This window comes from Zosterops lateralis, assembly GCF_965231275.1.
Source record: "Zosterops lateralis genome assembly, chromosome: 4".
Lineage (NCBI taxonomy): Eukaryota > Metazoa > Chordata > Aves > Passeriformes > Zosteropidae > Zosterops > Zosterops lateralis.
In genome coordinates, this window is record NC_139765.1 from 28,468,968 (window position 1) to 28,482,575 (window position 13,608).

Here is a 13,608-nt window from a genome sequence, read left to right on the forward strand (position 1 = left end):
CATTTTGTAAGAGCCTGAAAAATTTGGTGGTTGTCAAATTTCTAAGACACAACAACTTTTGTGAGTTTTCTGCCCTCATAACCTGCTGTAGGCATGCACTCTCTATGCCTCCCTGAACTAATACCTAGGAAGGTATTGGCATGGTCCTGTCCCCAACATTACTTAAAATTTTAATATTAATTTTATTTTATATGTTGTACTTTAAATATAGATGTTAAAATTCCAGTATTTAAATATGTGGTCAAGCTTCTGAGCAACTAGAGAGGCAACTTTCAGAGCTATTTGGAATGCCCATGCCAAGCCAAGCTGAAGAGGGAAGGGAAGGGCTCTGTACAGAAGGGGATCTGAATTTTCAGTTGGCTGCAATATGACACATGAAAAGTGATTCTCTCTTGCCCTGTACCTGTAACCATGAATTTGCCCAATGACCTGGGCTCTGGGCTGACCCTGTGACACCCCTGGCCAGCACACAAGTAGCTGTCTTCATATTCTTCTCACATCAGGAGCATATTTCTGTAAAGGGGGAACCATTATTTTTTGTGGCTTTATGTGCCATTTCTAGGTCTTGGCAGAATTTCTCTGAACTCATCAGAGCTCCAAACGAGATTTTCATGAGTAAAGAAAAACAGTAAGAATGAGACAATGCTTCTTCCCCTGCAGCTGTTCCAGTTATTTTACAACAGACCTTCAGTATAATATTTCCCTGACACACTTTCAGTGGTGCATCACCTCCTGACATTTGACTGGATGCACTATAAAACCCTCTACTGGTGAAGGAAAGAGGAATGTATGATGAGGAATGTAGAAAAAATTAAGATGCCAACATACAGAAAACAGAAGCTTTTTCTTTTTTTAAGAAAATACTTTAAAATATCTTCCAACTTCAAAGTTATCTTTGTAATTCACTTTGAAAGCCTGAAATATCCTACGGTTGGTATGCAGACGGCATATGCATTACACATAAAAGAGATTCAACACCTTTACTTTTACAAAATAAACAGACTCATTCTTCCCTTTGTGGGGAAGACTTCTTTCTACTCAATTCAAATAGGACTGCACTGGGGAAAACAGGACAAGCAGAACTTCACATAGTCCCAATCAGAAGCTAAATACAAACTCCTTAAGAGGTCAAAGAAGCTACTACAAGGTTTGAAGTTCTTGTGCTTGGGCCACCTCAACTTGTATTTTAAGAATCAAACAATTAAGAACAAACAAACAAACAAACAAACAAACAAGCATCATCACCAGCAGACAGCTAAAAGCCTCCTCTCAGTCTGAATACTAGCGGGGCTTATGCCAGAACTAAGAAAGTGTGGAAATGGAACCGGCTGCCAGACATGCAGTTTCTCTCTTCTCACTTGTAGACAGCCTTGTAGGAAAGGAAATAGCAAGTACACCAGCCAGAGAGCAAATGGGATTGTGGCCATTTTGGAGTCAGAAGAGCTTGGCTGGTTTTTGGTTTGCTTGGGTGGGGTTTGGGGTCTCTGGAGGTGTTTCTAATCACTAAGCATCTATATACATGTTGCTTAAAGCTACCAATTGAATCTTATGGAATGAAACGGGTATCATTGCATTTCCCACTCATGATCCAAATTCATAGATGATTCTGAACTACAAATATCCCAGAGACGAGGAGAAACCCCCACCCTGCCCCAGGTCCAGTAGAGTCTGGAACTGGCTGGCAATGTGCAACTGTGTGGAAATCAAAACATTTTGCTAATCTCAGCTTTTCTAAGCATTACCAACTGCCAGATGCTCTCCTGATCTGTAAAGTGTATCTTTCATATCACTGAAAAATAGAGATTTCCATTTTCTATCTGAATGGACTGAAAGACTTGCAAAGTTTCTGAGTAGAATAGTGGTAAATTTTAAAAGGCCAAACTATTGCACCTCTTATCAGCTGTTTGAATTTGCTAACTAACATGCAAGTAAAATCCATTCCACCACTTCCCCAACATGATCCCAAGGATCTTTCCCAACAACACCTCAAAGAAATGTAACACCCACAAATTCATGACTATAGAGAATTTTCAAGTGACAGATAGCTTTACATAACCCTTAAAATGTATATTATATTAATTTCACTCATTTTTAGACTGGATCACACTCACAATCACAGAAGACTAAATATGGCCTTTAGCTTTTAAAATAGTTATAGCTGAGAACAGCATTAAAGCTGAAAACTTGAGTAGGAAGGTTCTGCAAAGACACCTGCTTGAAAAAGTTATCACAGAAGTACAGAGTAAGCAGTGCTGAACAATAAAATAATTCAAATACACATAAGTCTTATCCTTAAACACAAATCTCACATAGAGGATTACAAATAATCCCAAGAGACTGGTTAAAGCTTTATTCCAAATAATTCTAAGTATTTTCTTCTTCTTATATGGATACAGCCCTGTAATGGTTTATATCCTTTAAAGAAAAGTTTAGAGCATTTATCCCAAGTAAGACTATCAAGATAAAAAAGCAGTGAGGACCTGGCTCAAATAGGAAAACAGAATAAGTGGCAAACAAATGTCTCATGTACCCCTACAGTACAATACAGGCAGGAGATATGCTAATAACTGTGCATACATACTCTACAGCAGTGAAAATGGGGCTATCCACAACTTTCCTCTGCCATCTGTAAATTTTAGCTTATGGAAATTAGTCCTGCCCTTAATCCTCTCCACCATAGTTTCTTCTCTCCATCTCACCCATGGGAAGGAGGGAAAAAAAAAAAAAAACCAAACAAAAAACCCAACAACAATAACAACAACAACCACCACCAAAGCCCAAAACACCAAAAAGCAATGTAGGCAAGAGAAATGGGCTGCTCTACAAGAAAAAATATTACGACAAATTACTCCCTGGAGAGAGAGGAACTGAGAAGTCACTGTGAAGAGACTTCCCAAAATGCTACCTGTTCAAGAGATCTTTTTCCTTCACCTTACTTGGTTACTCTGCTAAAGAAAAATCACCTCCTCTAGACTTACTGTTCCAGTTCATCCCCGATTTCCCACAGTGATGCTGCTAGGTGCTAGAAAAAAAATATCTGTGCTGAATTAAAAGTTTTGGCAGATAAGACTTCTTAGTTTGCTTGGCAAAATGATACTAAAGAGTACAGAGTTTAATAAAAAGGAATTACTCTTCTGAAATCTCATTAGGATCTCTGACTTATAAATTTGATGTAGAACATGAAATGCCTCTAAATAATACTTAATATGTCTGCATTTAAATTCACTATTAAATGGTTAATGAAGAAGACTGGCTTCATCTTCAGTTTGGTAAATGTATGATATTTTCCAGTTGTCATTATATAGTAGAAAGCATTTATTCAGTTCTAAGCAGTGCTAATAAACAATATTTCCTGCCATTTTCTAGCAAGACATGTTACCAGCTGTCACCTGGATAATATAAATACATGCCTGCCACTTAGACACACAGAGACAGAAAAGGGAGACTAATTTCTGTAATTAGTATTGTTGGTGGTTTTAAAATATTTCTTGATTTAAAAAATAACTGTTCATTGCCTTGTTAAATATGTCTTCTTGGATGATCTTTAATTTTTAAACATTTCCAAAAATCTAAGAATTTTCTCAAAAATATTCTGTTGAAAATTGCTTTTCACTGCCACCTTCTCAGCTCAGAGAACTTCCTGTCTGCAGCCTTTCTTCCCTCCCATAATTTCACAAAATCCACTTAGTTATAGATTACTTTTTGAGATAATTAGCCTCTAAACGCTTAAACCAGATGCGTCTTCTATACTTCATTATTTCGCATATACACAGAGATCAGCAGTGACCTTCAGGGTTGAATGCATGAGGAATGCACAGCCTCTAAAGCATCTTACAAATGTATCAGTACTGGTATCTCAGGCACACATAACACACATATGCAGATTCTTACTAGAAGGAAAATATACCTTCAAGATTGAGTAGTGAAAAATTGTAAGCATCTTACGTTTTCTGATCTTATGTTATCTTCTATAATACAAGCAGTCAGTAGAACAGCGTAGTAAAAACTGCCCATCAGAAAAATAGAGCAATAAATTACCAAAATATTTCTTATAAAAGCTAGTTCACTATTTTATTACTACTTAGGACTAAAAAGAGAGAATTCTTACATGAACACTTAATACTCCTACAGATTTGTACCAGCTTTCCTAGTCCTTGGTCATAACAATTCACTTACCTTCAAGAGATTAAAAATTGCTCTCAAAACATTTGATATCCCACAGCATCATGCAGTATTTTCCTCCAGAAGTATTTTTGTGCATATTGCAGTTGCTTGTTATGATGCACAAACTTTTTCTAAGTTTCCCTCAAATTCTGACATCACTTTGTTCACCTAAGGTCCCATAGGCATAAAATAAAATTGCATTGAATCTGCATTTTAAAAAGAGAATTTATAGAATTAAAGTGTCACATTTTTCTCAATATTCAGTATTTTTCTATCATTATGTGGAAAGGTATTCACAATATTTGTCACCACTTTTTAAAAAAAGTAAGTAAAAACATTAAAATAAAGTAGTTAGGAATTAAAGTGAATAATACCCATACTGCTGAGGTGTGGTTTGCAAATAATTACTGATATTTTAAAGAGCAGCATTTTAAACTCCATTTAAAAATATAAACTCATGCGTGTTACTATATTAGAACATAGAAATAAATAGAGATAACGTACAAAAGGCCTCTTGCATAGTGACTGACCTTTTCAGGCTTATTCCAGTACTTTACTTGCTCCTAGTTATTGTTCAATATTCCTTTCCCAAGAGTACATTAATAAAAATAAAAGAAGGCTAACAACTTTGATAGCTGATTTAGAGGTTCAGATTCTTTACTGCAGCAATGAGATGGGGTTTAAAAAGGCAAAATGCTAGTCATGAGATTCTACCAGGCTATTGGTAAACTACTGACAGCAGCACTACAGCAAATCAATCAACAATGCAAAAAGCTGACAAAGAAAGAAGAAAATAAAGGCTTGAACAACTTTGCAGTTTACAGGCTTTTGTTGACAAATTGTGCTGCCTAATGACATTTTATCTTGCATTACAGGAAAATTCCAGATTTTGGTTCTAGACCAGGTCAAGACAATCTAAATAAGTTTCAAATTTAGGACTACATACAAAAAATAAAATACTCTTTTCAGACACACAAGATGAGAGCATAAAGAGAAACATGTTTCAAAACAGAAATAACTATTAAAAGGGACTTTTAAAATAAAAGAATGTTGGTAATATTTTTCTCTCTTTTTTCAGGTTGCTGTTATTTGCATTAAACTCAAAATCTAGTTGGAAGCTAGAAATCTCCACTAGGGCTGACTTCGCCTCACACACAAAAACTCACTAGATTAAATTACAAGAAATCAGTGGTATTTTTCATTTGAAACAGCCCTCAGTAAGCCTCATTTATAAACAAACAAGACACAGCATTATTAATTTATTAATGGACTCAGTGTAGTATATAATAGCATCATTAATATCACAGTCACTTCTGTTCATGTAACTAATCAGAATTCCAGGAGGGGGAAAACTATTATGCCAAATGTTTGGGAGAAAATATGGAAACTGGATGTATTCAAAAACAATTTTTTAAAGTGCCTGTTGAGGTCAGTGGCTGACAAAGCCCCAAGGAGGAACGGCTGAGCGCAGCTGTCAAGGGGGAACGGCAGAACCGACCTGCACTCGGAACTGCCCCTGGATCACAACAGGATAAACCAACTGCATACAACACTGCCAATAATTAGCTTTAGAAAATGTCAGTACTAAGTAGGGTAGCTTATTTTTGTCAGGATCCTTGGGACTGTGACACAGGAGTGAGGGTCACCCTCAGCTCTCCATCCCTCTGGATCCACCAAATCATGCTGCTCCCTGACAATTTTAACTGAAACAGACAAGAACATCAAAGTGGAGGACAGATGGTGGAGTACTGAAACAAAGAGTTGATGTTCAGAGAAGAAACAGAATTTCCAGCTACATTTGCCTATGCACACATTTAAATAGTTTACATTAGGCTGCAGTTTAAGCTGTACTGCTAGATTTTATTGCTTACTTGCAATAGTCATTTTACAAGGTTCTACAGAAACTTCACAGACCTGTTGAGTTCACAGTCAATGTCTTTAGCACCTTCATTTTAATTCATGCACTTTTTTAATAGCTATTCCTGCTGACTGTGTTAAATTTATAACCAATTCCATTACATGTTGCCTCATTTTTTGTCTCAAACTGCATGCTTGGGCAAGATAACATCTTCCTGTTCTGCTGCCACTGCCAAACCTACAATCTCCTCAGCTGTCAGCCTTCAGAAGGAGACACCACAGCAATGCACCTCCTGCATCTCCTGCAGGTGTGCTTCACTGTCCATGCAGCTTCTCAATGACTCTTAAAATTATCAGAATACCTCCTGAGCAGCCATTATTTTGGGACTAGCCATCCTGCAGGAGACTCACCTGATTTTTTGAGGGCCTGGATGATGGTAATGTATGCACCCAGAAAATACACTCTGGTTGGTAATGAGGCCTGTGTGGCAGGTGTGGAGAACAGCCTCCCGTGACCTCTTTGATGAGCTGCTTCTGATTCACCACTGGCTTTAGGAGAGCACTTGACAGCCAGAGACACATTTCTCTTGGGCAGACATAAAACAGAAACACAGAGTTTGTTTTAAGATCTTGCAGACTTTTGCTGTGGCAAAAAGGAACAACGAAAGAAACAAAGGTGTGCAAATTAAAGCAATAATTTATAAAATAATGGTCTTGTCTACCCAACAGCTTTCCAAGTCATATCTCTCTCCTGGTTTGACAGAACCCATGCCACAGAGGACTGAAGAGAGGATGCAGGGCAGGGAGAGAGCAGACAATGCAGGAGTTAGAAGAGGCTAGAATTAGATGGCAAAAGAAAATGTAAGAGAAACGAGGAGCAGAAGCTGAGCACTGAAGAGCTAACAGCACAGGTAAAAAGAAGATGCTGTCCATATCACAACAGCTTGATAAGTTAGGCATTTTCAGCTATTAAAATTCAATTGACATCTCAGCCACATCCTCTCTCTCTGGTGTATTTAGAAAGGAAAATGCTCCCTCTCTCTCTTTCCCAGGAACATTCCCACTTTTACATGCAATTTCAGACTCCAGTTACTATTAATGTCTCTGTTACAGAAAGTGCAGCTCCACCAGCCTCTGACTAAGGTCTGCCCACCCACACCATGTCACCCTCACACCTCTCCTTCAGCTGCCTCATTCAAACACCTACTGCTGGTAACATGTGCCCCTGTTGAGGCTGAGGCAGAAGAGATAAAGGCTTGTAAGCCCACTGCTCAATTTTTATGCCTGTGAATGCAGACTTCAAACTCTTCAAAACAAAATTTCTCATTTTACAGGAAATATTTCAAACTTGCAGTAATCCTGTACAAAAGAAAGGACAAGGCAGAAAAAGAAAAATGGGGACATGCACGAAGACAGCAAAATGTCTAATGCCATATTTCAGATTCTTCATTTTTCCAAGAACTATGAAGAGTACCATGTGCATTTATCTCCATTACTGAGGGCAGGCATTAGATCTTTCCCAATGAACACAGGTTGCTTCCCTCCATTAAACCAGTTCTGCAAACTTTGTATGAATCCACAGACTCTTGAATGTTCAGCCACTGCTGTCAGCTTTCTCAGAAGGGAGAAAATAAAAAAAGGTAAAGAAAATTCATCAAGGCAGCTGGGAATATATACACATATTGCACCCTGAAAGAAGGGCAAGAGAAGAAGAAAGAAAAATATCCATTTATTTTTAAGAGACATTCTAAATTTTATAGTCTATAGAGTTTCATAGTCTATAAAGCTCAAAGCTGCTTTCATACACTGGATTACTGTGAGGGTTTGTCTCTCTCATTAGCATTGAGATACTAAAATAATTGATTAACATTTATTCCTGTATAAATTATAACAGCAATTGATTCCTCATTCCCATCTGCAATTGATCTGAAAGAAGATGGGCCAGAATCATTCCAGAAAAGCAGGATAAAGTAGTGTCCCTAAAAAGAACAGGAAAGTCCCTGATCTAATCTAAATATGAATCAACCAAGGAATCTACCAAATAATGTTTCCTGCACATAGCCAGATAGCCTTCATATTTTGGAAGAAGACATGTAAGGAAATGCCAGACACAAGAGCATGAGCTGTACTTGATAGGCTTCCTGTAGCAAGAAAGAAACCAAATTCACTTCTACGTCACTATGAACTGAAAATCATTCTATGTATTCAAAAAAAGCAAAAAAACCCACTGAATAACAAAGAAAAATATTTTGCTTCTTATTTATTGCTGTGAGAACATGCAGTCCATCTCTTAATACCCCAGAAACCACAGACAGGATAGAGATTGAAATGTATTCAGGATATGTGATACTCTCAGTGACAGGGAAATATTTCCTGGTTAATTTCATAAGAATCGTTCTCGCTATTGGTGGCCTAGGTGGTTGATGGAATCAGAGAATAATTTAGACTGGAACGTCATTTGGCCCCAAATCCTCCTTCAAATTCATTGTTGAATCTATCTTCAAAGCTGGATCATGTCATTAGGGATGAGCAATATTCAGTTAAGTTTTGGATATTTTCAATGATGGATATGCCCTTGCTGGACACTTTTTCTAGTGTTTAATCATTATCACATGTGAAAAATTATTTCCTTCTAATAAACAATCAGATTTCTCTTGTGCCCATTGCTTCACACTCATTACTACACAATCCTAACAGAGGTCATGTCTATAACCTCCCATCAGATAACAGAAGATAGCACTAAGATCACCCCCAAACCTCCTCTTGGGCAGACTGAACAAATCCTCATGTATCATTTCTCAACACTCACCTTAGTGACCCCACTGGTCACTAAGGTGGTCTCCCTCTGAACATCTTTTTTTGTGCTGGAAGCTCAAAGTTGCACATACTTATGCAGCTACAGACTCATAAGTGACAACAAAATAGGGGGAAAAATATATAACTTCAACCTGCTATCTACATTCTTCCTATTACAACCCAAAATGGGTTCAAACCCATGTATAACACAAAATGTGGCTGGTTCATGACACAGATGCACTTGTGTTCAGCTTGTCCAACACAATGTCCAGGTCTTTTTTTACAGAACTGTCTTCCAAACTGCTCCTACACACCCTGTGCTGTTGCATGGGATGAGTCACTGGAACAGTAAAGCCACCACAACCTTATCAATGGCCTTCACCATGCCAAAGACCTGAAATAGGAAGCTGTCTGCTTCAGGATTAACTGACACGAAGTTTAAGATCTCTGCTACAGAAAGGAAGATGGATGCCCTACCCCAGCATCTGTCTTTTTTTCACATGTCTATCCCTGTCCCTAACTAAACAAGCTAAATAGAGTCTGACCTGAAGTGTATCTAATCTTCTTTATTTAATTCTGCAGCAAGTTGTTCCATTTGAAAGCAAAATATCAACAGCAGAGGATTTATCAGCTTTTGTCACTGTCAGATACTAATTCAGCATTTCAAATTTTAAAACTGAGGACTGAAGGACTGAGCACAAAATTTTATCTAACGTATGTAGTAAGGAAGTATAAGAGGCCAAAGCAAAATATTTATAAATATGTGTATGCCACAGAACAGGGTGTCAGGATGAGAATACAAAGATACAAAAGTGAACCATACAATTTCCGCCTGTGAAAATGCAAAAGATGTGGTAATCAGTCTTAGAATAGGAACTCCACATGCCTTATCCCCACCTCCCTTCAAAGTGCAATACAAAGCAGAAGGTATACATATTCAGTAAATTACATTTATCTCCCTCAAACTTCTGACTATATTGTTACTTCAGTTCTGATTCAATGGGGTATTTTACCTAGCAGCTATTATAATTTTTAAGTCCTCCCAACGTCTTGAAGGCTTCACTATGATCATAATAGACTCTATTTTAAATATTTCCAGATGATACAGCATTATCCACCTTTTACAATAAATACTAATTGATCCTGCTCTTTAAGCAGCTTTTTCTTTTTGCATCATATTTAGCATCAATTGCATCCTTTAGGCACAGCTTATTATCCTAATAATAACTAGCTTCTCTTTCCCCATGCCAAAATTTAATGAGGTCCCTCCCTTTTACAATAATTGATTAAACAGTGGAGTTGGACTTTCCTTAAGGATGGCTAAAGTATAGCCTCTCTAGAAAGGAGTCAATGTAAATGTATTCTTTAGCTGAGACTTTAGAGCAGACTTTTTAAAATTCTGTTGCCAGCTAACAGATTGAGAACAGTCCAGCAAACCTTTTACAGAGAAAAAATATGACCTGTACAAAATGTTAACATGAAAGCTTAGCCATGCTTGTAGCATAACATATAAAATAGACAGATGAGTGGCTAGCTATGATTCATGAGCTTCCAAAAAATTATATTTAAATCTCTATATGTATTTTGCTGCTATATTATATTTCTCAATGAATGGCAACCTTTAACTACTCTATGTGAAAGAAGCATTTCTAAACCCCTCAACGGTGCAGCTTTTCAGTATACATAGAAATTTCTCTCAAGTCTGTCTGAAAAGGCAGTGTAGAAACACAGGAATCAGAGAGGAAATGCAACCAAAATTTTGTTTGCAATAAAATGAAAATGGCACATAGGAAAAGTGAGGTTGGAAGGGGTGCTGGCAGGTCCATCTAGTCCAATCCCTCGATCAAAGCAGGGCCAACCTACAGCATGTTGACTATGGCTATGTGCAGTAGGGTTTGAAATGTCTTCATTGGTCTCTGGGCCAATGCTGTAAGGCCTCTGGGAAGACCAGTCTATTCTTTGACCACTCTCACAATAATTTCTTATGTTTAAGATTGTCCTGTATTTAAATGTGTGCTCCTTGCCTCTTGTCCTGTCTCTGGGCACCACTGAGAAGAGCGTGTCCTAGTCTTTTTTACCCCTACTCCAACACACATGTGAGGCTGGGGAGAACCAGAGGATCTGGAAATTATAGTTACTATTTTTGAACCCCAACTTTCCTGCCTGCATTAGACTCACACAAAGTATGGGCAACATGAAGACAAATGTCTTCCTCCGCAAAATTGTGTTTAGATACCATTCCTCATTCCCCAGGAAAATACAATATATATGTATCTATGTCCTAGGGTGACTATTTGATGCTTGTATCCCCAGTGGCCTGTTCTGCTTCTGCTGGATATTAAGTTCTGCACCTTTAAGACTGGTTCTGAGAGCGAAGCAGGGGACAAGAGCATGCAGTTTGTTTTCAGAAACTGCACTTGCTCCACCACATTCCTTCTCCTGGACTGTGTTGCCTGCAGCACAGACAGTGGGAGAGAGCTCTCCTTTGCTTTGTAGTTAGTTTGGGTTTTTTAGCTAGCTGAGGCAGAGTAGTTCCCCAGACTGTGGCTTTCCTTTTTCTTGGAACTCTTCAAACCTGCTCTGGACTGAAAAACCCAGAAGAGCACTGGGAGCTCACACTTGTGGCCCACCTGGGCCCAGGGTGACATTTTCCAGCACCAGAGGGACCGATGAGGGACTGAGCGAGCTGAGCTACACCCCACGACAAGGACTTTCTGAGATTGCTATCTCTTTGAACAGCAAGAGGTTCCATTGTTTAATATCATACTTTTTTTTTTTTTTTTCATGTTTGTGAGTACCTTGCTTGTTAAATAAACAGGTTTTTTCGACTTTTCTCCAAGGAAATCTTTCCTGAACTGGGGGTAGGGGCCACCTGAATTTGCTCTGCTTTCTAGAGGGCCCTCATTTGGAGGTTTCCTCCCAAATTTGCCCTAAACCAGGACAATCTATAAATATAATCTATAGAGCATACACTATAAGAATATAACCAGAAAGCATGGTCACCCTCCTTAGTAACGTAAAAGATGCCACATGTGTGACAGAAATAGGCAGTGCTCATTTACAGAATTTCACTCCTTTCAGTGACAGAAAAGGATATTTCAATAATTAAAAACCTAGTTTAAATAAAGCTAACTTTCATATTTTATTGAAAATCTCCTTTGATTCTACTAAAAAAATCATGTCAGCTTCCTTTTGACTCTTATTGTGTCTATCCCGTAACTTTCGTATTTACATTTTCCAGTTAAAAGAATTATCTTGAGAGTACATAATTACTGAAAATTACTGGTTTTCACCTATACAAGTACTCCAAATACAACACTGAACTAAGCATTTTTTCAACACTTTAATTTTAGGGAGATTTTTGTTTCGTTTGCAAGGGGTTGTTTGTCTGGTTGGGGAATAAAGGATGGGGCTGTTTTGGTTTATAGGTAGAAACTCTATTCCTAACCTAATGGTATGCCTTCATCCTATCACAGGAATGTGCATCAATGAAATATGCACGGCTCTACACTCCTGACAGATATATCTTTCTCTGTGCCATGACACTTGTTTACCAACCTGTAAAGACTGAGGAACCATGAAACTGTCCAGGTTAATACATAAGTCATAGCTACTTACATTCAGGTAAGATAGAGGATTGCACCCATAAACCAGGAGAGAGACTGTGGCGCTAATTCATATTGCATTTAGAACGAAGGGAGCTGTACACCATACTCTCAAATAACAATGTGTAGAAACTTAAACTACATTGATTTCTTGAAGTCCCTGAAATTTGGAAGGAATGTGGTTAGCAATACAATCTGTTGGCTCTGTTTCATGAGAGATTTTTTTTTTTTTTTTTTCAGTTCAGCTGCTAAAAAAACAAAACTCCTTTAATAAAATCCTCCAGAGGTCAGCTTTGCTAGAAGTAAAACTGTCAGGCTTCCCATGCTTGCTTAGTAATTGTGCACTTGATGCAACTGTAAAATGTATCCACTGCTGCAAGCTGTTCTTTTCAGTGAAGGAAATGAAAAAATTTTCCAACTATTTGCAAGCTACAGATCATTAAAACTATCCCAAAAAACCGACACCAGAAGCATCTACAGTTACAGTGTTTTCCTGATTCTGTTCTGCAAACTTCAATTACTCTTTTCAACTTTAGAGTACAAAGACATTCTGTACACAAATTTTTAGGTTACATAATAATGCTTAGGAAGAGCCTGCACACATTTCTTTAAAGTTCACCAACTTTTTAAAATTACACTGACACAAGATTAACCCCAAATACATCAAATATTTCCATATTCCTTTTCTTGTAAACTCTGACTTCACACATTACACTTCCCATATATTTACTACATCTTATACAGGTTAAAAGAGGGGGGAAAATAGAAAAAAGGGAAATCTGTGAGGGCCACCTGAGGTTTTCAAAAGTGTAGGAGATCAATAAAAAGCAACTTTTTGGCTTCAGACAGCTTTCAGAGGGAGAAAATGCATTAATGAAAACTCATACTTCATAATAAAATATAACTGCAAAGCTCTGACATGCAACAAAAAGTCAAAATACCTGTTCCCTCAAAGACAAATACAGTGTTCACAAACTCTGTGGGTCTCAAATATCAGGCAGAGCTACAAGATGTCTGTAAAAGCTGAAACAGAAAAAAAAACCCTCCAGCTTCAAATAGGGCTATAAAATATTTTGGAGTTGAGCAATATCACCAAATCCTAAGGGAAGAGTTGAAACCATTTGACTAAGGTTTCAGTTAGATAAAAATCTTCCAGACAGTCTTTCCAAGAAGTCTTTCAGGAAAG